The 20,138-nt window shown below is 44.1% G+C and overlaps 1 protein-coding gene across 9 annotated transcripts in view; it reads right to left on the reverse strand.

Moving 5' to 3' along the window:
* Window positions 1–20,138, reverse strand: part of SULF2 (sulfatase 2) — a 294,763-nt gene that overhangs the window by 102,441 nt on the left and 172,184 nt on the right. Inside the window, exon 1 of one of the 9 annotated variants that reach the window (XM_035124108.2) lies at window positions 8,824–15,082. The exons of 7 other annotated variants lie outside the window; for them this stretch is intronic. The gene's annotated coding sequence lies outside the window, so the exon portion shown is untranslated. Of the gene's footprint in view, window positions 1–7,673; window positions 8,742–8,823; window positions 15,083–20,138 lie in introns of those variants that run through there. One more of the 9 variants, XM_035124107.2, reaches the window with a different exon arrangement.

The following is a 20,138-nucleotide window of genomic DNA, read 5'->3' on the forward strand; positions in this document are numbered from 1 at the left end:
GACATCACAACATGACATAGCCAGTCAGACTTGCCTGAGCCACCTATGTAAGCAATCCAGGAAACAGCAGCAAGGAGCAGGGAGGGGAATGGCAGTAACTCATATGGGAAAGAATGCCACCAAAGGATTGAAGAAAACGCAGAGAGACGCACAATCAAAGCAATATTTGAAATATCTTCTACCCTGATCTTCAGTTTATAGCCTAAAAATCAAGATCCGGTATATCTGGCACTGCTATAATTATGTATCATGCAATCTTATTTATAATGAAAGTGCTTGTTCCACAAAACCAAACTGTTTTCAGAATGTCTCCACCCCCAGTGCCCCAAACAGCTGTTGCAGCCTCTTCCATCATTTCTGCTTCTCAACTATGTACTAGCAACTTTGCTGGAAGTAGTCTGGCCCTGTTTCCATGTTGCCCAAGAGACAAAACAACTGCAGTTACTGGAATGTGAGCAATCTGTTATGAGATGTTTCAGATTGCCTAACGGGTGGTTAGTAGCAGAAATAAAGCCTAGGCAGAAGGATGAAGAGTTAAATACTGTATATGAACGGGCAAGTGCTGGGATAGCTCAGCTGGTAGCACATGAGACTCTTAAACTCAGGGGTGGTGGATTTGATCCCCAGATTAGGTGAAAGATTCCTGCATCACAGGGGGTTGGACTAGATGACCCACATGGCCCCTTCCAGGCCTACAATTCTATGATTCTAAGATTCAGAAAAGGGCAATCAAAATCATCAGGAACTGAAACAACTCCTCAATGGGGAAAGGTTACAACATTTGGGGCTGTTGTTGTTTAGTCGTGTCCGACTCTTCGTGACCCCATGGATCCCTTTCACGGATCATTGCCTTGTCATGGCGAAGGGGCTTGAATAACTCGGAGAAGCTATGAGCTATGCCGTGCAGGGTCACCCAAGATAGACAGGTCATAGTGGAGAGTTTTGACTAAACGTGACCCATCTGGAGCAGGAACTGGCAAGGCACTCCAGTATCCCTGCCAAGAAAACTCCATGGAGAAAGACATTTGGGGCTATTCAGTTCCAAATAAAAATAAGATAGGGGGCAATGTAACAGAGGTGTATATAATTATGAAGAACATGAAAAGAGAGAGAGGAGAGAGAAAGTTTCTCTCTGTTATATTACTAGAACCCAGGGTCATGCAGGGAAGCTGGCAAATTAATGGAGGATAAATCTGCTTATCAATGGCTACAAGCTATGGTGGTTAAATAGTACCTCCATGATCAGGCAGGGGCTATTGCCACCATGCCCTTCTTATGGGGTTCCCATAGGCATCTGGGTTGCCCCTGTGGGGTAAAAATGATGGTGAAGTAGAAGACTTTTGGTCTGATCCAGAAGCACTCTTACATTAATGGGAAGAAAAATACCTGGGCAGGTAGCTGATAAGGAATAAGGCATGACAAATAATGTGATAAAAGATCAAGCTGGGAGGACCAGGACAAATATATTGGTTAGGTGGATCAGAGCTGCAGAAAAGCAGCAGCAGGTTAGCAGAACATAATCACATACCCAACTGACTCCGAGTTACTATTGTACCTCCCCAAATTCAAGTTTTGGAAAGCACCTTCTCTCTCAATCTCACACACTTCACTGTTAGCACTACAAGGTGAATTTTGTGATGCTTTATAGCATCATACGCACAAAGTACCACATGAAACAAATTTTGAGATTGTTTTGACTCAGTAATGCAGCTGATCTAGAAAAAGTCTAAAAGCAAAGATCAATCTTGAATTCCCCTTTAAGACCCATTTCACAAACATACTACATAAAAACAAAGAATTTCCCCCTTTTTAAATACTAAGCCCCCTTCATGGATCAATGCCTTGTCGTGGCAAAGGGGCTTGAATAACTCAGAGAAGCTATGAGCTATGCCATGCAGGGCCACCCAAGATGGACAGGTCATAGTGGAGAGTTTTGACTAAACGTGATCCACCTGGAGAAGGAACTGGCAAGCCACTCCAGTAACCCTGCCAAGAAAACTCCATGGACAAAGACAACAGGCATATAAAAGTTATGACGCTGGAAGATGAGCCCCTCAGGTCGGAAGGCGTCCAACATGCTACTGAGGAAGAGCGGAGGACAAGTACAAGTAGATTCAGAGCTGATGAAGCGGCTGGGCCAAAGCCGAAAGGACGCTCAGTTGCGGATATGCCTGGAAGCGAAAGGAAAGTCCGATGCTGTAAAGAAAAATATTGCATAGGAACCTGGAATGTAAGAACCATGAATGGAGGTAAGCTGGATGTGGTCAAAAATGAGATGACAAGAATAAATATCGACATCCTGGGCATCAGTGAACTAAAATGGAAGGGAATGGGCGAATTCAGTTCGGATGACTATCATATCTACTACTGTGGGCAAGAATCCCGTAGTAGAAATGGAGTGGCCCTCATAGTCAACAAAAGAGTGGCAAAAGCTGTAATGGGATGCAATCTCAAAAATGACAGAATGATCTCGATACGAATCCAAGGCAGACCTTTTAACATCACAGTCATCCAAGTTTATGCACCAACTACCGGTGCTGAAGAAAGTGAAATTGACCAATTCTATGAAGACCTACAACACCTTCTAGAAATGACACCAAAGAAGGATGTTCTTCTCATTACAGGGGATTGGAATGCTAAAGTAGGGAATCAAGAGATAAAAGGAACAACTGGCAAGTTTGGCCTGGGAGTTCAAAATGAAGCAGGGCAAAGGCTAATAGAGTTCTGTCAAGAGAACAAGCTGGTCATCACAAACACTCTCTTCCAACAACACAAGAGACGACTCTACACATGGATATCACCAAATGGGCAGCATCGAAATCAGATTGATTATATTCTCTGCAGCCAAAGATGGAGAAGCTCTATACAGTCAGCAAAAACAAGACCTGGAGCTGACTGTAACTCAGATCATCAGCTTCTTATAGCAAAATTCCAGCTTAAACTGAAGAAAGTAGGAAAAACCACTGGGCCAGTAAGATACAATCTGAATCAAATCCCTTATGAATACACAGTGGAAGTGAGGAACAGGTTTAAGGATTTAGATTTGGTGGACAGAGTGCCTGAAGAACTATGGATGGAGGCTCGTAACATTATACAGGAGGCAGCAACGAAAACCATCCCAAGGAAAAGGAAATGCAAGAAAGCAAAATGGCTGTCCAACGAGGCCTTACAAATAGCGGAGGAGAGGAGGCAAGCAAAATGCAAGGGAGATAGGGAAAGATACAGGAAACTGAATGCAGATTTCCAAAAAACAGCAAGGAGAGACAAGAGGGTCTTCTTAAATGAGCAATGCAAAGAAATAGAGGAAAACAATAGAATGGGGAAAACCAGAGATCTGTTCAAGAAAATTGGAGATATGAAAGGAACATTTCGTACAAAGATTACCATAATCAAGGACAAAAGTGGTAAGGACCTAACAGAAGCAGAAGACATCAAGAAGAGGTGGCAAGAATACACAGAGGAATTATACCAGAAAGATATGGAGGTCTCGTACACCCCAGGTAGTGTGGTTGCTGACCTTGAGCCAGACATCTTGGAGAGTGAAGTCAAATGGGCCTTAGAAAGCACTGCTAATAACAAGGCCAGTGGAAGTGATGATATTCCAGCTGAACTATTTAAAATTTTAAAAGATGATGCTGTTAAGGTGCTACACCCAATATGCCAGCAAGTTTGGAAAACTCAGCAATGGCCAGAGGATTGGAGAAGATCAGTCTACATCCCAATTCCAAAGAAGGGCAGTGCCAAAGAATGCTCCAACTACCGCACAATTGCGCTCATTTCACACGCTAGCAAGGTTATGCTTAAAATTCTACAAGGCAGGCTTAGGCAGTATGTGGACCGAGAACTCCCAGAAGTGCAAGCTGGATTTCGAAAGGGCAGAGGAACCAGAGACCAAATAGCAAACATGCGCTGGATTATGGAGAAAGCTAGAGAGTTCCAGAAAAACGTCTACTTCTGCTTCATTGACTATGCAAAAGCCTTTGACTGTGTCGACCACAGCAAACTATGGCAAGTTCTTAAAGAAATGGGAGTGCCTGATCACCTCATCTGTCTCCTGAGAAATCTCTATGTGGGACAAGAAGCTACAGTTAGAACTGGATATGGAACAACTGAGTGGTTCAAAATTGGGAAAGGAGTACGACAAGGTTGTATATTGTCTCCCTGCTTATTTAACTTATATGCAGAATTCATCATGCGAAAGGCTGGACTAGATGAATCCCAAGCCGGAATTAAGATTGCCGGAAGAAATATCAACAACCTCAGATATGCAGATGACACAACCTTGATGGCAGAAAGCGAGGAGGAATTAAAGAACCTTTTAATGAGGGTGAAAGAGGAGAGCGCAAAATATGGTCTGAAGCTCAACATCAAAAAAACCAAGATCATGGCCACTGGTCCCATCACCTCCTGGCAAATAGAAGGGGAAGAAATGGAGGCAGTGAGAGATTTTACTTTCTTGGGCTCCTTGATCACTGCAGATGGTGACAGCAGTCACGAAATTAAAAGACGCCTGCTTCTTGGGAGAAAAGCAATGACAAACCTAGACAGCATCTTAAAAAGCAGAGACATCACCTTGCCGACAAAGGTCCGTATAGTTAAAGCTATGGTTTTCCCAGTAGTGATGTATGGAAGTGAGAGCTGGACCATAAAGAAGGCTGATCGCCGAAGAATTGATGCTTTTGAATTATGGTGCTGGAGGAGACTCTTGAGAGTCCCATGGACTGCAAGAAGATCAAACCTATCCATTCTTAAGGAAATCAGCCCTGAGTGCTCCCTGGAAGGACAGATCGTGAAGCTGAGGCTCCAATACTTTGGCCACCTCATGAGAAGAGAAGAATCCTTGGAAAAGACCCTGATGTTGGGAAAGATTGAGGGCACTAGGAGAAGGGGACGACAGAGGACAAGATGGTTGGACAGTGTTCTCGAAGCTACGAACATGAGTTTGACCAAATTGCGGGAGGCAGTGCAAGACAGGAGTGCCTGGCGTGCTATGGTCCATGGGGTCACGAAGAGTCGGACACGACTAAACGACTAAACAACAACAACAAATACTAAGCAGCTTTATTGGGTGGCAAGTCTCTTTTAACTCTTTGGTAAATGTTTTTTTTTAGGATCGGGGTGCATGGAAACACCTCCTCAAACTAGTAGCCTAAATATAGGAAGAAAATGGCACTTAAAAGGCAGCAGGGCATCTCCAAATATAGGCCAATAGGCAACAGCTTGCCCCCACTGGGTTTGGCATAGCTGTTGATTATGCCAGATGCATTAACTGATCGAAAAATGCAGAATTTGTCATGTTTTAAAAATCATGAAAATAAATCTGTACACCTAATTCATTCCTTAGCAACCATCCCAATGAAACAGGCATGCTGATCATTGTATTGCCAGTTCTGCGTTTTCTGCTGGCGCTTGTGCCTGTGCCTCCCTCCCCAGCCCCTCTGCTCTAATACAGATGTTTTCAGAGTGAGGCTCTTTGGTTTCACACATGCACCCAGAAAAACAAAAGGTAGCTTTGCCAATCTCAATGGGAGCTGGGTTGGGCAACATTTCCCCCCCAATATTACACTACATATTACATCAACTGAAAGTTCACTTCACCATTTCATTTGACAGTTCATTGTGTGCATACAGACAGACATTAAGATTAGTATTTCTAAACCTCTTATTTACACTGTAACCCTACTATAGTGGATTTCCCCCCACCTCCCATTTGGCGAGTCTAATTCTAAAGTATGACAACAGACCGAAATCTCAACTCACTGCTAATGATGACAGCTGAAGTTCTTTCAAGCAGTCCAATTTTATGTAGTTGAACTATTTTAGGGGGGGGGACCTATACCTTTTGTGCAAATGTCTAACTTTTCATTAGAAAAGGAGGAACTGGTCCAGGTAGTCAAACACACACACACACACACACACACACACACACACACACACACAAAACTGTATCTAGGCAGTAGGTAGCTTTGAATTACACCCCCCACTGAATACTCCAAGCAGTGAACATTGCAACCAGAAATGACTGCAATCAGTATCTATACTATCCATCCTTGTAAAGAAACACATTATTTCAGAAGAGACTCTCTCTCTATACCCCTTTTTTGTTAACAAGAATGTATTTTAATAATGCGGACAGAAATCTTAAGTGTTATCTGGAAGCACCTTCACAGAAATAAACAACCATAACTGTTTCTTAGACCCAAGTTGCATGACTTTTGTTGTTACACACCAAATGTATCAACCCATAGCTGCATTTCAGCAGAGCATGAAAAGCTAGCCATTCTCATGTTAACACTTCGTCATTTTTCCAGTACTGTATGAGATCTCAGAACCCACAGGTAAAACCTTCCTTTTACAGAGTCTTAAGTTTAACCCCCCCCCGGTTTTTTTTAAAAGCAACCACAAAGCATAGCTTCGCTACAAATAATTGACAGCTCAGAAAGTTTATACACAACCAGCACTGATAAGGTTTTCATCATAAGAAGTCTCTACAGTGCCTAGTACGGTAGTTGTGAATATGGGTTCATGCTCCTTATGGGGCAGTGATGACCAGAATTAAGAGACAGTCCCTGAAAATGAGGCTGCACCCTGACAACCAAGCACTTTAAATTGTTTCGTGTTATTTATAAAAACTTGGGGAGGGGTCCACACCATAGTCAAAGTGAACTGCAATGATGCACAAACACTGACATTTCAGAAGTCAGAAATTCAGAAATGATGCATTTGCAAAGGCAAAGAAGTCTGCAGTCGTTCACTTGGAGCGTTGATTCCTGTACCTCTCTAGCCTTAAGGCTCACAGCCTTTTAAAAAGTACTCAGGCGGGGCTAAGGAGGCATACCCCCGTTTTTTCCGCAGCGACTTGCCCGTGGCTTCCGAGGAACGCAGCGCATGTGTGAATGAGCCATCCGGGCTAGTCACCGGCGGCAAGCAGAACTCTTCCTTCTGCTCCGAAGCCGACTCAGGCGCACTGCACTTCAGCGGAGAAAGTTAGCACAGCCGGAGCTAGGCGTCTCCAAGCGACAAGTCCACAAGTGATAAGCAGGCACGCGGCGATCAGCCCCAAAGCTCTGCCAGAAGCAGGCAAATCCGGAAGGCTAACGAAACAAGAACAAGCAATGCCTCCCCTCCCGCCGCTCCTTCGGCAGATGCTTCCCCTCCCCCCCCCCGCTAACGCGAAGTGCCGAAACATCAGCGGTTGCTTTGCAAGCGGCTCTCTGCCGCCTTAAGTGCGCAAGTCCCCCTCCCCTCCGCACCGCTACGAAAATAAGTTGGGAGATCCCTCCCGAACCTCTCCGGCTTCCCTCCCCGGTGCCTCCCGCCGCCCACCCCAGCTCAGCTGCGTCTGGGACTCAGGCCCGCTGTACCAGGCAGAGATCTGGGGACCCCCTTTCTGCCGCGTCCTCAGCTTGCAGCGCCTCCAAAAGAGGGGCAGCCGGGACTCTCTTGGGCTGGACAGGCCAACGCCAGGCAGCCCCGAGGTGGGTGGGCAGCCGGGGAGTATGTCCTCCGGCGCGGCGGGGCTCTCCATGGGCGGCGCCCTGCTGTCCTCCTGCAGGGGCTGCGCTCGGCTCTCCCGTTGGGTGGCTCCGTCGCCCCGCGCTGCCCGCCTGCCTGCTCCCCCAACCGCCGCCCTACCAACCCTGCTCGGCCGGCCAACGTGCCCGCCAGCTCACCTGGCCGGGGCCGGAGGTGCATCGGCAGCATGTCCCTGGTTCTCCCCGCGTCAGGAGCAGCTCGCCTTCCCAGAAGCAGCAGCAAGTGCGGCTGCAAGCGCCGCGGAGCTCGGCCGGACGCCCCGGCATCGCCTCGTCTCCCGCCCAGGTGGAGGCTCCCCGGGCGCCGCGTCCCTGCTGGAGACGGAGTGGGCGCCCTCCGTGGCCCTTCTGGGGTTTGCTCGGCTGTCCTGCCCTCGCCGGGAAGCGGAGCACGAAGCGGCGGCGGCTCGCTCTGCTTTGCCGGAGCAGAGGAGCTCTCAGTCTGCCCTCGACTATTCCGCCGGCTGCACCAGGCGGCAGCAGCAGAGGCGGCAGCAGCAGCAACAGCAGCTGGGCTTAGCTGTGCAACGCGGGGCCAAGACCTTGGCGCAGGCAAGAGCTGGGCGCTCTTCTTCCTTCTTGCTTCTTCTCTCGCTCCTGCCGCTGCAGCCGGTGCGAATCCGAGCCGGGCAGGAGGCGACTAAGCCACGGCGAAAGGCTGCGGCTGGATCCCATTTCAAATCAGAGCGCGGAGGGAGGGGCGAGCGGGGAGGGAAGGGAGAGAGACATGTGGGGAGGCCTTTATGGTTTTGTGTGTGTGTGTGGGTTTTTTTTGTAAGTTAATTTCTTTCCTGGAGGATCCTCCTCCCCAGCCTTGACGCAATCCCCGAGCGGTTTTTTTTGGGGGGTGTTGGAAACCTGTTCCACCCGCCCCCACCATTTGTTCAAAGTCCAAGTAAAGCAGCGGCGGCAAGTCTTCGCCACGCAGCGCTTCACATTCCCCCAAATAAATGTAAATAAATATATACATCCCATCGCGACCCATTCACATCACATTGACACACTGACCCTCAGACTGCTTTGCAAAGCTGTGTGTGTGTGTGAGAGAGAGCGCGCATACATACGCGCGCACACACCAAAGAGCGATGTCAGAGACATAGAGATTCAACAAAAGAAGCTTCTTTCTCCCACCGGAAGCGAAGTTGGGTCTTTCTGGCTAACTAGACAACCCGCTATACACCTGCGCACCTACCTAACCCTCTTAACCCCACTTAAAGAGTGGGGAAGATTGCTGGAAGAGAGAAAGCGCCCTGAACAGAGCTTGGCTCTTGGCAGCCCATAATCTTACCTTGACGACAAGAAGGGAGGGAGTTTCCCTCCTGTTGTTGGACGAAAATAGCTACTGTATTAAGATATGCAAAGCACTAGCGCGGCTTGTTTCTTGCCAGTTTCTGCGGATTCGCTCTGGAACTGCACCCGAAGTGGCAAAAGGCGGCGAAGCTCAAGGAGGCAAGCTGCAAATTGTTTAATTGACAGCAAGCTGGCTCCTCTCTTGTTAAAGGGCCAGGTTGGTGACAGCAGGTTGTTAAAGAAGGGAATCTGAACTTTCTCCAAGAAAGGGATGGATTGGAAAAATTAGGCTCTCTTTATGGTGTTGCCAGATGTGGTACCTAATTATACAGGATGAGCATAAGGCTCCTCTGGGTAGAGAGATGCAATAATACAAGACTGGGCCTGATCCTGACTAAAGCCTCTGGGCTCTGGCAACAGGAATAAACATAAAACAGTAGAGCAGGTTTGGTCCTGAAGATAAAAAGGGGGGGGGGCATGGCACTGGAAGATCCAAAGTGGTTCATGGCATTGTTTCTTGGATCCAGTTTTAACTACGGTACTACTGCTGAATTTCTCCCTGGCAAACTTTTTGGAGTAAAGAAAGTTTCATAGTTTCTCCTCCCCAAAATAAGCTTCTTCCATTTTAATATAGTGCATGACACTTTGCGTCCCCCATCTCCCAGTTCACGCTGAATTGTTTATGAATAAACTGGGTAATTCAAAGATCAAGCTCATAAAGAACACAAAGGGCATTTTTCACTTATAAGTGGCTGAAGTAGTGGAAATGCTTGCAGAGGAATGAGTGTGCTTATACAATAAGGATGCTTCTGGAGCAGGGCGAAATGGAAGTGAGCCATTTAAAAACTGGATCTACATTCTAGCCAATATGGGGTTTTACAATCCAATTACAGGCACAGGAAATGCAAAAATGGAGTCAGTGTCATGTGAAAATAGCCCACAAGGGGATAGTGAAATATTATTTTTCCATTTTTAGAGCCAAGCACCATGTCACCCCAAAACCCGCCTAAAATCACAGGAAAATCTTCCCCAAAGGAAACAGAAATTAATGTGTCTGGCTAACTCGGTCTCAACCACTGTGTGTAGTGTACTTTCCTCAAAACCAAATGACTGAATTGTGAGATGGATAAAGGATTGTTGAGATGGATGGCAACTGGTCCTGCCTTTGGACAGAGGGGCTTAGCTAAACTATCTATTTCCCCCCCTCTTCCAATCATACTCTTAAAAGTGTGCTTCATATCAGAAGAAAGGGAAGGTGTATTTAAATGCTGCTTAATTAAAATAAATAAATAAATAAGCATCAAACCGTAAACAAAACAGTCTAAAATCTAATATAGCAATGGCATAATCACCAATGTCATAAAAAAAAAATCAGTCACAACAGAGCTTCCATTTTAACAAAAGGTAGAGATTTTCTCAGCAAGTACACGTAATTCCAATCAATGTTAATGGAAGTTACACAGATGCATTAAAGAATAATGTACCCCCTGGTTGGTAACAAGCTTGCAAAATAAATAGGGCTTCCCATTGAAGGGAAAGGATCTTCTAATTCATATGTCAAAAGGAGCTTGCTTGCTGGCAAGAAAACAAAAAGCCATGGAAAGCTGTGCATTTGGCAGGTTTTCAGAATTACTTCACTTGGGCAGTATTTTGTCAGACTGCTTCAGCAGTTTATACATCTCTCTCTCTCTCTACACACACACTCTTAAATAAATACTTAGAAGTCAGCACCATTGAGTTCATTGAGATTTACTCCCAGGTAAGTCTGAATAGGACTGCAGCCTTATGGATCTAACCTGCATCGGAAACAAACTTTGAGAAAATAAAGTTCTATGAAATTTACAGGCAGACACAATCACTCTATATATGCAAGTTTATGCTGAACACATACTAATTCATATGTAAAATGTGTACCTCCAGTGACTTTGGAAACTTGCTAACACCCTGTTGAATAACCAACAGACTTTAGGAAAGTTGCTTTCCATCTCTCTTTCCTGGCCTTTTCCGTTCCCTAACCGTAAAATACAAGCGATGGCAGTTGCTTTCCTTACTATGCACTCGAAAACGATATATACTTGGTAAGTGAAATAGCTTCTTTCAACCTACTAGTTAGTGGAATTGCGTTTTCAGATCGCACCTGACAATTTCTCTCAACTTGCTTTGTATATTGCTTGCTAAACTGGACCAGACTTGTTACCTCCCCCGCCCCCAAGTCCGACAGCACACCCCTCATTTCATTCCAGTACAAGACAACTGGTATTCCAGACTCAAATTTTAATGATGGGATAGAATAAGCTATTATCTAACAGCTTTTGCTCCCAAACTGTAAAATGGGGAGGGGGGAATACCCACAATTCCATTTTAATGATGTAAATGGTTCTGTAATACTTCTGACATCAATGGGGAGTTACTGCTTTTCTAGACAGCCCAAATCTGCACATACCAGTAACTGTGTTATACGTACTAAGAACTGTAACTTGAAAAACTTGTGCTTAAGCTCGCTTTTCTCTCCTCCCTCTTAGTCCCTTTCCCTCACCGGCTGTGTCCTTTTCGATTGCGAACCTGAGTCTTAGTGTGGATTTTTAGTATGGAAGCCACTTTTGGGGTGAAGAACGAAGTATAAACGCCATAAATATTTAGCTGTTAGGAAAATAAAAGGAAAACAATTAAACCAGATTGGTATAATAGACATGCAAGTTGACCAGATTACAGCGAAGATTACATTCTTACACTGCTGTACAGACCAGAGAGTGGGCAAGGATGTCTCCACCCAACGCCTATTTGTTTCCCTGCACTGAGCTCCAATTCATGTTCGGTCATCTGTGCATGTACAAATGGCTGCCTGAAATGTACACACCCCAGCTTAACCTTGGCTTCCCTTTTCAAGGGAAACAGCATCAAAACAGGAGTACTTCTCAAGAAGCTGCAGGGTACCTGTGGATTGTGGCTCATGTCATGTGTACTCAGCTTCAAGCATCTGCAGGGGGGAGCATGCTGGACTTGGAGTCAGACTCTGAGGTAATGTGTATACAGCCTGAGCTGTAAAGCAAATGACACACTGGTGTGTCAACTTGCCAAATCCCAGTGTTCTAAGGTCAGCCGCTTTCCTAGTAAACAATACACTTTGTGAAGCAAAGGCAGAGCAACCAGTGGTAAGAGCACAGTGTAAAAATACTTATTTTGCTTTTCCTAATTACTGCTTCTTCACTACCGCCTTCTTCAGCTGTGAAAGAGAACCAACTATTAGAGCTTTTCTTTACTTGCATGTTTGCAAGTATTATTTGAAGTTCAGCCAATTTTGTCCTTTGTGCTTTTCATCGCAACACAAAAGAAAGAAAAGGAAGTTATAAGTTGTGGAATAAAATGAGAACTGAAAGTGTGAACATGTATAATAAATCAAAGGTCTGGCAAATGAGAAGAGGGGGAAATGAGCTGAAATCCAAGTTATAAAGCTGCCTTACATAGCTTCTGCCACTGTAACTAATGGTGGATTTCCAAGCAGAAATCTTTCCCAACCCTGATGCTAACATCCTTTTAGTTTGAGATGCTGGAAAGTGAACCTGGAATCTTCTGCAAGTAGTACAACAACCACTATAGGATATGGTGCATCCAAGTTTTGTTGTGCCTTGATCTTACAATGTGGTTTAGATGAATGACTGCTGGATCATCGTATCAAACTGAATTTCATGGTTAGCATTACAGTGCCCAATATTTAGAATCTAGTCAAACTGCCCACAGAAATATAGTTATGTTTGCCATTAAGAATTACAGAAAATGCAGCACACCATCTCTTCTTAATTAGGAATGTTTTAGCCATTCTACATCATACTTGTTGACATCTATCTATGTCAAGAGACAATGGAGTGCGCCTCCAAGGGTGAAGTAAAGCTGCTCCACTAGCAACACTGAAGTGACCTCCCTGGGGCACAAGCCTGGGATGTGTGTATGGAGGTCCCAGACTGCCCAGATGACAAGCCCCCACTTTCAGCCTTGCTGATGTGGTCCAAAGGAAAGCAGAGTAATATGTTTGGTACCAGCTTGGCTGCAGGAGTTGCCAGGAGGCATGCAAGGCGCCATCCAACTGTCTTAGGGACTTCACTCTGGATTTGTGCCTCACACTTTGAACAAAATAACCACAGTATAATATTTATTGAATTGCAAATTAGTTGTATGATGGAATTTAAAAGTGATACCAAGGCTTCAATCCCATGCATACTTACTTGGCTATAGAACCTACTGAACTCAATAGTTGTGAGCATAGCTGCATAGGATTGTGCTGCAAATAGCACATTATTAACAGGAGCTTGGTTTTGCAAGTTAAAATGCCTCAATATAAAATGCTGATAACTCACAAAGATACATATACATTGTTTAGCAGCACACTATTGGCTAGTAATAATTAGATTGGGAAGATGCATAGCAAAAGTGGTATTAAATTACTGAGATAATATTGATTAATATGACAACACTTCTGGCTGCTTAGCAAAATAGTAATCTGTCTTTCTCTGGTGTCCGGTCACACACACACACCCCATATGATTAACATACAAAATCTTATTACAGTGCTACAATGAAATGAAAAGACATAGGGTAGATTAATAAATGTATAATTGAGGTATTAAAATGATTAATATGGCTGACAGGAACAAGTGCAAATCCATACTGGAGATGCAGATTAAATGGCCATTTGAATTAATAAAGGAGACTGTATGCAACAAAGAAGGAATATCTGAGGTAGTCCCAATCCCCCATTCTTTTATTTATCTTCTGCAAGTAGCCTCCTTACAGTTTAGACATACAGTTTAGAAGGAGGAACTGCAAAGTTTTGAGAATGATCAGGAAAGACTACAGCCAGTTCCTATGTATGTTTATTCAGAAGTTTCAGGGATTTAATTCCAAGTGATATGCATAGGACTGCAACACTCTACATTTATTTTCTAACTCTACAGGCACAGTTTCACAATAAGTCTTCTCTGTCAGGGGGATTGCATTTTATTTTGAAAAGGAGTGGGAAAATGGAACAAACGAGACTGCTTGTTTATTCCCCCTTAATAAGTATCAACATATGGTAATTTGAACTAATTGCTACCCCCTCTCATTCTCTTTTGATAATACTTGGCGCATCTGATCAAGTGGACCATTAAAGCTTTTGCTGTATGACATTCGTGAGTCTTCAAGGTGCCATAAGACCCCTTGTTGTTTGTGCAGCAGACTAGCACGGCTATCCCTCTGGAGCATGGGTAGGCAACCTAAGGCCCGGGGGCCAGATCAGGCCCAATCACCTTCTAAATCCGGCCCGCGGACGGTCTGGGAATCAGCGTGTTTTTACATGAGTAGAATGTGCCCTTCTATTTTAAATGCATCTCTGGGTTATTTGTGGGGCCTGCCTCGTGTTTTTACATGAGTAGAATGTGTACTTTTATTTAAAATGCATCTCTGGGTTATTTGTGGGGCATAGGAATTAGTTCGTTTTATTTTATTTTTCAAAATATAGTCCGGCCCCCAACAAGGTCTGAGAGACAGTGGACCAGCCCCCTGCTGAAAAAGTTTGCTGACCCCTGCTCTTGACAAAGTTAATAGTAAATAGTCTTTCTAACACAAAGTCACCTTTGTGATGGAGCAGGCTCTTTTCTGCTGATGCTTGCTCAAGCAAGCACTTCAAGGGTTAAGGTACGTGTGTCTCTTTGCTTGTCATAACTTCTCAATGAGAACAGAACAAGATTGTCCATCTATTAGAGTGTGTGCCAATGCCACTTTGGGATCTTAAAGGCTGCCGAGCAATGCTTACCAAAAGGAGAAAGTGTGTGCATAGTGGATGCAGAGAGAAAAAACATGATAATATTTGCTTTTTCTCCATACCATAGGTCTCTCAAGTACTTACCCCATCCCCCGGTATCTCAGCCCCTGCACAATTAGGCACAGAGAAATTTACAGTATAGATTTGTATAATGGCATTATGAAACTGGCAGTTTTATTTTCAATTCCTTTCCTAATGATCCCTAACATGAAATGTGACTTATTCACAGCTACCACACACTGGATCAACATCTTCATTGAGCTACCTACTATGACCCCAAGGTTCCTGGCTAATCAGACCCTATGAGCATATATGTGAAATTAACATTATTATTATTTTGCCAATGTGCCTTTAAAATTAATGTAAAATAGTGGCCCTTATCTGAAATTTAGTGAGCCTGATGACTTTGGAAGCTAGTACAGTCCTTGCAAGTTTCATGCCGTTTGGATAGAAAACCTAGAAGTTACAGGCAGCAGATGAATGGTTGGGCCTCCTGATGCACTCTGCGGGGGGGGGGGGATCTAGTAAATGAATTTACTAGAAATGGAAAATGAAACAAATAAAATACAAACGAACCAAAAAGCTATGTGGAAAAAAAAAATCACTTGCATCTCTTAGTTACAGCCTCTTTCAAATATACAAAAGAAAAGAAAAGAAAAGAAAAGCTCCACAGCAGCAGATTAAAGGCATGTTTGCAGTGTCTGTATTTCCAAAGACTTGGCTCAGGAACAGCAGCTGGAGATTGCACCAGTAGCACCATTGAATAGTATGTAGGGCGGCCATCATTTGAGTTTTTACAGCTTGTGTAGTTGTGCTTTTAACAATGGTTGGATTGACACCAGTTAGCAGGTAATGTTTATCTCCATGCTGTGAAAAGCTCCTGTTGCTGATTTTTGCTGATAAAGTTGTTGTTAAAAGCACTAGTCTTTTTGTCTGTTCTGTTGACAACCGCTCTCAGTAGCCTCTCTTATTTCCATTGGGAGCAGGCATAACTCATTAAAGAAGTCTTTGCTTCCTCCTCACTATGTTCTTGTTATGTTTGCCTTAAGTCTGCAATGAGGGCATTGCTCTCTGCCTGTTAGTCACTTGAGATGGCAGGCTAGTATGCTTTTGTTGAAGTAAGGGTAGTAAAAACGCAGCTAAGAAGCAAAAAAATCAAATATATATGACTGACATCCTTCTTTGGAAATTAAACCAATGTCCAGACTTTACTTACAGAAACTTATAGATGAATTAAAACATAATATTTACAGTCACATGCTTCTCCAAGCATTGGCTTACAGTCCCTTCTTCTAACTTCCAAGCAACTGTATTTTCCTCTCTTTTCAGAGCTCAGCACTCAGCCTTCTCTATCTCAGTTAGATCATGCCTTGCAGCTCCTTTGAGAGACTTCCATTTTTATCTTCTCCTGCAGCTTTGCTCTCTTTCTTTCAAGCAGAGAAGCGGCACCCCAACACTCTATTCAACTTAGCAGTGTTCACAGTGGATTCTAAAACACAGTCATCTTGCTTTTCGCAAAACAGAATCTCTCCTTCATTAGATAACTCCCATGTGACCAACGTTAGCCAATCACATGAGAACTACTGAAGAACTCTCTAGAATTCCGTTACCAACCAATCAAATTTAAACATATAGTAATGCAAACAAGCATTTACCATTACTGTGAATTAAATTACTATATTTAACATGCTTACTTGAGAGTAACCTCCTCATTCTAGGCACCGCAGCTTGCCATTTAAGAAGCTACATGAGGAACTAGGTTCGTGTCAATTTCACTCATAAGCAAAAAATACTTGGCTCCTCTAGTTCTCTCCCTCCCCTTAGAGAAGTGAAACTGATTGGGCCAAATGTTTGCCAAGAAAGATTCAGGGAGCAGCCTGGAGCCCTCCTGGCCAGTAGATCTGCTAATGGGGAAAAAAACCCAACCACCTCACTTTGTTGTCTAATTTTAAAGTCCGGGACTCCTACAAGTAGTTCCTATGCTACTGCAAACTGCAGCAAAGGAATGTGCTGGGACAAAGAGAGGCTAAAGGGATGAGGGGTGGGGAGAGGAATGCTGCAGCCGTCAGTTTAAGAACTTAAAATAACAAACAGCGGCAAACTAGATGTGCAGATCTTTGCTTTGGCACTAGGTGGCACAACACTATATTTAAGGACTAAGGCGTGGGGTAAACCGTGGAGGTTGGCATGAGTTCGGTAGAGAAATCCTTGAATATTCCTAAACATGTGTATTTGTTAGAAACTAAAACTAAATTAAGAATCTCAGCTTTGGGAATAGCATGGTGCACAATGCACTGCTTCCAAAAAAACCAAAACACCCCCAAAAAACCCAACCCAGATAGGTACACCACTGAATATAATATTTCAGCTCTTCTGTTTTCACAACTGACAGGAGTGAGACCTTGTCAGGATATAAACACCTGTGCTCAGAGATCTGCACTGGGTGCCAATCTGCTCCCAGGCCAAGTTCAAGATGTTACTATAGCCCTTAACAGCTTGGGACCAGTTTACCTACAAGATCGCCGTACCCCACTTGACCCCTTCAATCAGCAGAATTGGCACAACTACAGGTGCCACATAATACCAATTCCACATTTGTAAGAACTTGGATCATTTAGTGTGGCAGTATGGGAAAAAAGTGGGCAGAGAAAAGCTTTTCTCCATCTATCATAACACTAGAACTCATGGGCATCCAAAGATGCTGAACATGAGAATATCCAGGACATACAATAGAAAGAACTTCTTCACACAGTGCTAAATCAAGCTATGGAATTTGCTTCCACAAGAGGCAGTGATGTCCACCAACAGGGTGTGTGTGTTTGGCTTTGAAAGAGGATTAGTCAAATTCACAGAGGAATGAATAAAGCTATCCATGGCTACGAACTCTGATGTCTATGGTTTGCCTCCACTGTTGGAGGCAATAAGGTTCTGAATACCAGCTGCTGAAAACCGCAGGAGGGTAAGATTGGTGCTGTGGTCAAGTCCTGCTTTAACATATATTCTTATGTTAAAACATATTAAGAAGATATCCTGTAAAATGCACTTATTGCTTCCTGACAAAATTATTATCTCAGATGTTCCACAATGTTCTATTTTGCCCTTTTCTCTCATACTAGTTCCCGAAATATGCTTCTTAAAATCACTAAGTTGAAAAAAAGTGGATATCACAAGATTTCTATTCATTTTCATGGTGCCCCAAGGATCTTTGTGGATTTGTTCGCAACAGACTAACATAGCTACCTCTTTGGAGCTTCAAGTTTGAATATAAAATTGTAGCCCTTCGTGTTCTTCTAATCCAGATTAACAGTCTGCCCCCCCCCCTGCTCATGCAAAGGAGTCTTCAGGGATGGAACTGCATGCAAAACCACGAGCATGTATAGACAAATGCAAATTAAAACAATCTTTTGCATGTATCATTACCCTAACTGTACTCACAATCATGATAATTACACAATTAATTCTAGCTTGATCGCTTGCCTCAGCAGTTCTGTAAATCCAACCCACACAATGTATTTTGTATACTTGTTCCTAGCAACCAACAGCCCCTGTCAGGCTTTTGGTGGCAGCAGTGTGGATAATTAAGGATGGCCTCCCGCCTTCGTTTTCTTGTCCTGTGTCACTAGCTACACAGGGCTGCGCCACAGGGCATGAACCTGCTTCCTGAAGCATTGCCCCCTCTCAAACGTTATGCATTCCCCACTCAACTCCTCACACGGGAGAGAGGGATGTTTTGCATTTTGCTGCTGCCCTTAGCTGACCTATGTGTGTACGCACACATGCAGTGCATTTGCACAAACAGTGATAGAATAGATGAACATGTGTGCACATCAGTGCTTTCAGAAATAATTTGATGCAAGAACATCGGTATGATAAAACTTAATCATTGCTGTATTTTAAGTAACATATTCTATTCTATTCTATTCTATTCTATTCTAATCTTTATATCAAGCCCAAGTGGGGATTTGAAGCCTGGTCCCACAGGTCCTTGCCCAGGTCACTGAACAACACATGTTTATAGCACAACCAGTATGCGTGGTGGGTTCCAAAGTATGAGGGCAGTTTCCTTTCCCAAGGATCTACAATCTAGAATATGACATGGGGAGTGGGAAGGAAATGAAATACAAGATAAACAGGAGAAGAATAAGCATTAATTTCAGCTAAGCATAGATGGGCTTGTTGAATTTATTTACTTTATACAGTACAACTGATCCCAAACTTACATCTGATGAAGTGGGCTTTTGCCAATGAAAGCTTATTCTGCAATGAACTTGTCAGTCCCATACGCCATAGGATTCTATGTTGTTGTTTCTTCCAAATGTGGTTTCTTACCTTTTTGAATATTTTGCCTATTTGGAAATTCTGTACTCACCAGCTGCATTAAATCAGACAGTTTTCCATCACTTCACAGTTTACTGTCTTACTACTTATTGCTTTCTCTGGTTGGGGGGGGGGGGGAAATCTGCAAAACAACCACACTGCTGTCACAGCCACTCTACACAGCATTTCTTATAGCAGGGCTTGTTCGAATGATTGTCTTCTTGAGATTGCTATCTATCTGATCAGTCGGTACACAGAGAAAGTTACCCAGTTTTCAGGTCACCGTATCCTTGAAGCAATTAATTCCTCTTCGATGGGTTTAAATTGTTACATGGATTCACCACTGCAACTGTTTTGGAAGATCACATTGTACCTAGCTCAGGAGCACGACAGGCAGTCTTTTACATCTGCTATGACTGAAATGAATGAAATTACTAAGTACTTACATTAGCAATACTGAAATGTATTTCTGTGCTAGTAACATGGAGGGACTCTCCCTTTAATAGCCTGTGATTATGCTATTAAGAACATTTCTAGATTTTCAAACAGCTGACCAGAAGATTAGAAGGATCATAACACGTGAAGGACTGCCTGCATTGTTAAAATCCTGTTCCAAAATACATCTTCAGAAGTTCTTACACGAGAGTGTTGTTGTTGTGGGGGCTTCCGGTCTGGGCGCGCTGGTGAAAGGACGCGCAACGGAGGAGCTCTGTAAAATCGAGAGCCCTCCGGCGATCAGCGGCAAGAGCAAGGGGGGTGGAAGCGTCATAAACATCCCCCCCCCAGCGAAAAGGGGATAGTACGGGGCTATCGCCCGAGAGGAGGAGAGCGGCGTCGCGAGTGGCAGAATCTTACCCCCCGGCGCAGAAGACGGCGAAAGGGGGGGAAGAGGAGCCAGACGCTAAACCGACAGCCTGTCTGCTGAAAGACGCAAGGGTCCTTACCAGCTAGCGCCCGAGACATCCCGAGGATAATTTTTAAAGTGTAAAACAGCCGCGGACCACGAGTGAGGTGAGGAGGAGAAAGGCGGAGGTGGAGAAGGGGAAGAGTGGCCGCGAAGTGGGAGGAGGAATCGGGAGATTGAGCCGACTTACCGCGCTAGAAACTTGTGTAAAGTGACTTTGTGCATTTTTAAATTTAATAAAAAAGAGAAAGCGCTCACCTTGGAAACCGCCATACCCCAGACTAAAAGGGAGCGT

This window comes from Zootoca vivipara, chromosome 7, assembly GCF_963506605.1.
Source record: "Zootoca vivipara chromosome 7, rZooViv1.1, whole genome shotgun sequence".
In the NCBI taxonomy this organism is placed as follows: domain Eukaryota; kingdom Metazoa; phylum Chordata; class Lepidosauria; order Squamata; family Lacertidae; genus Zootoca; species Zootoca vivipara.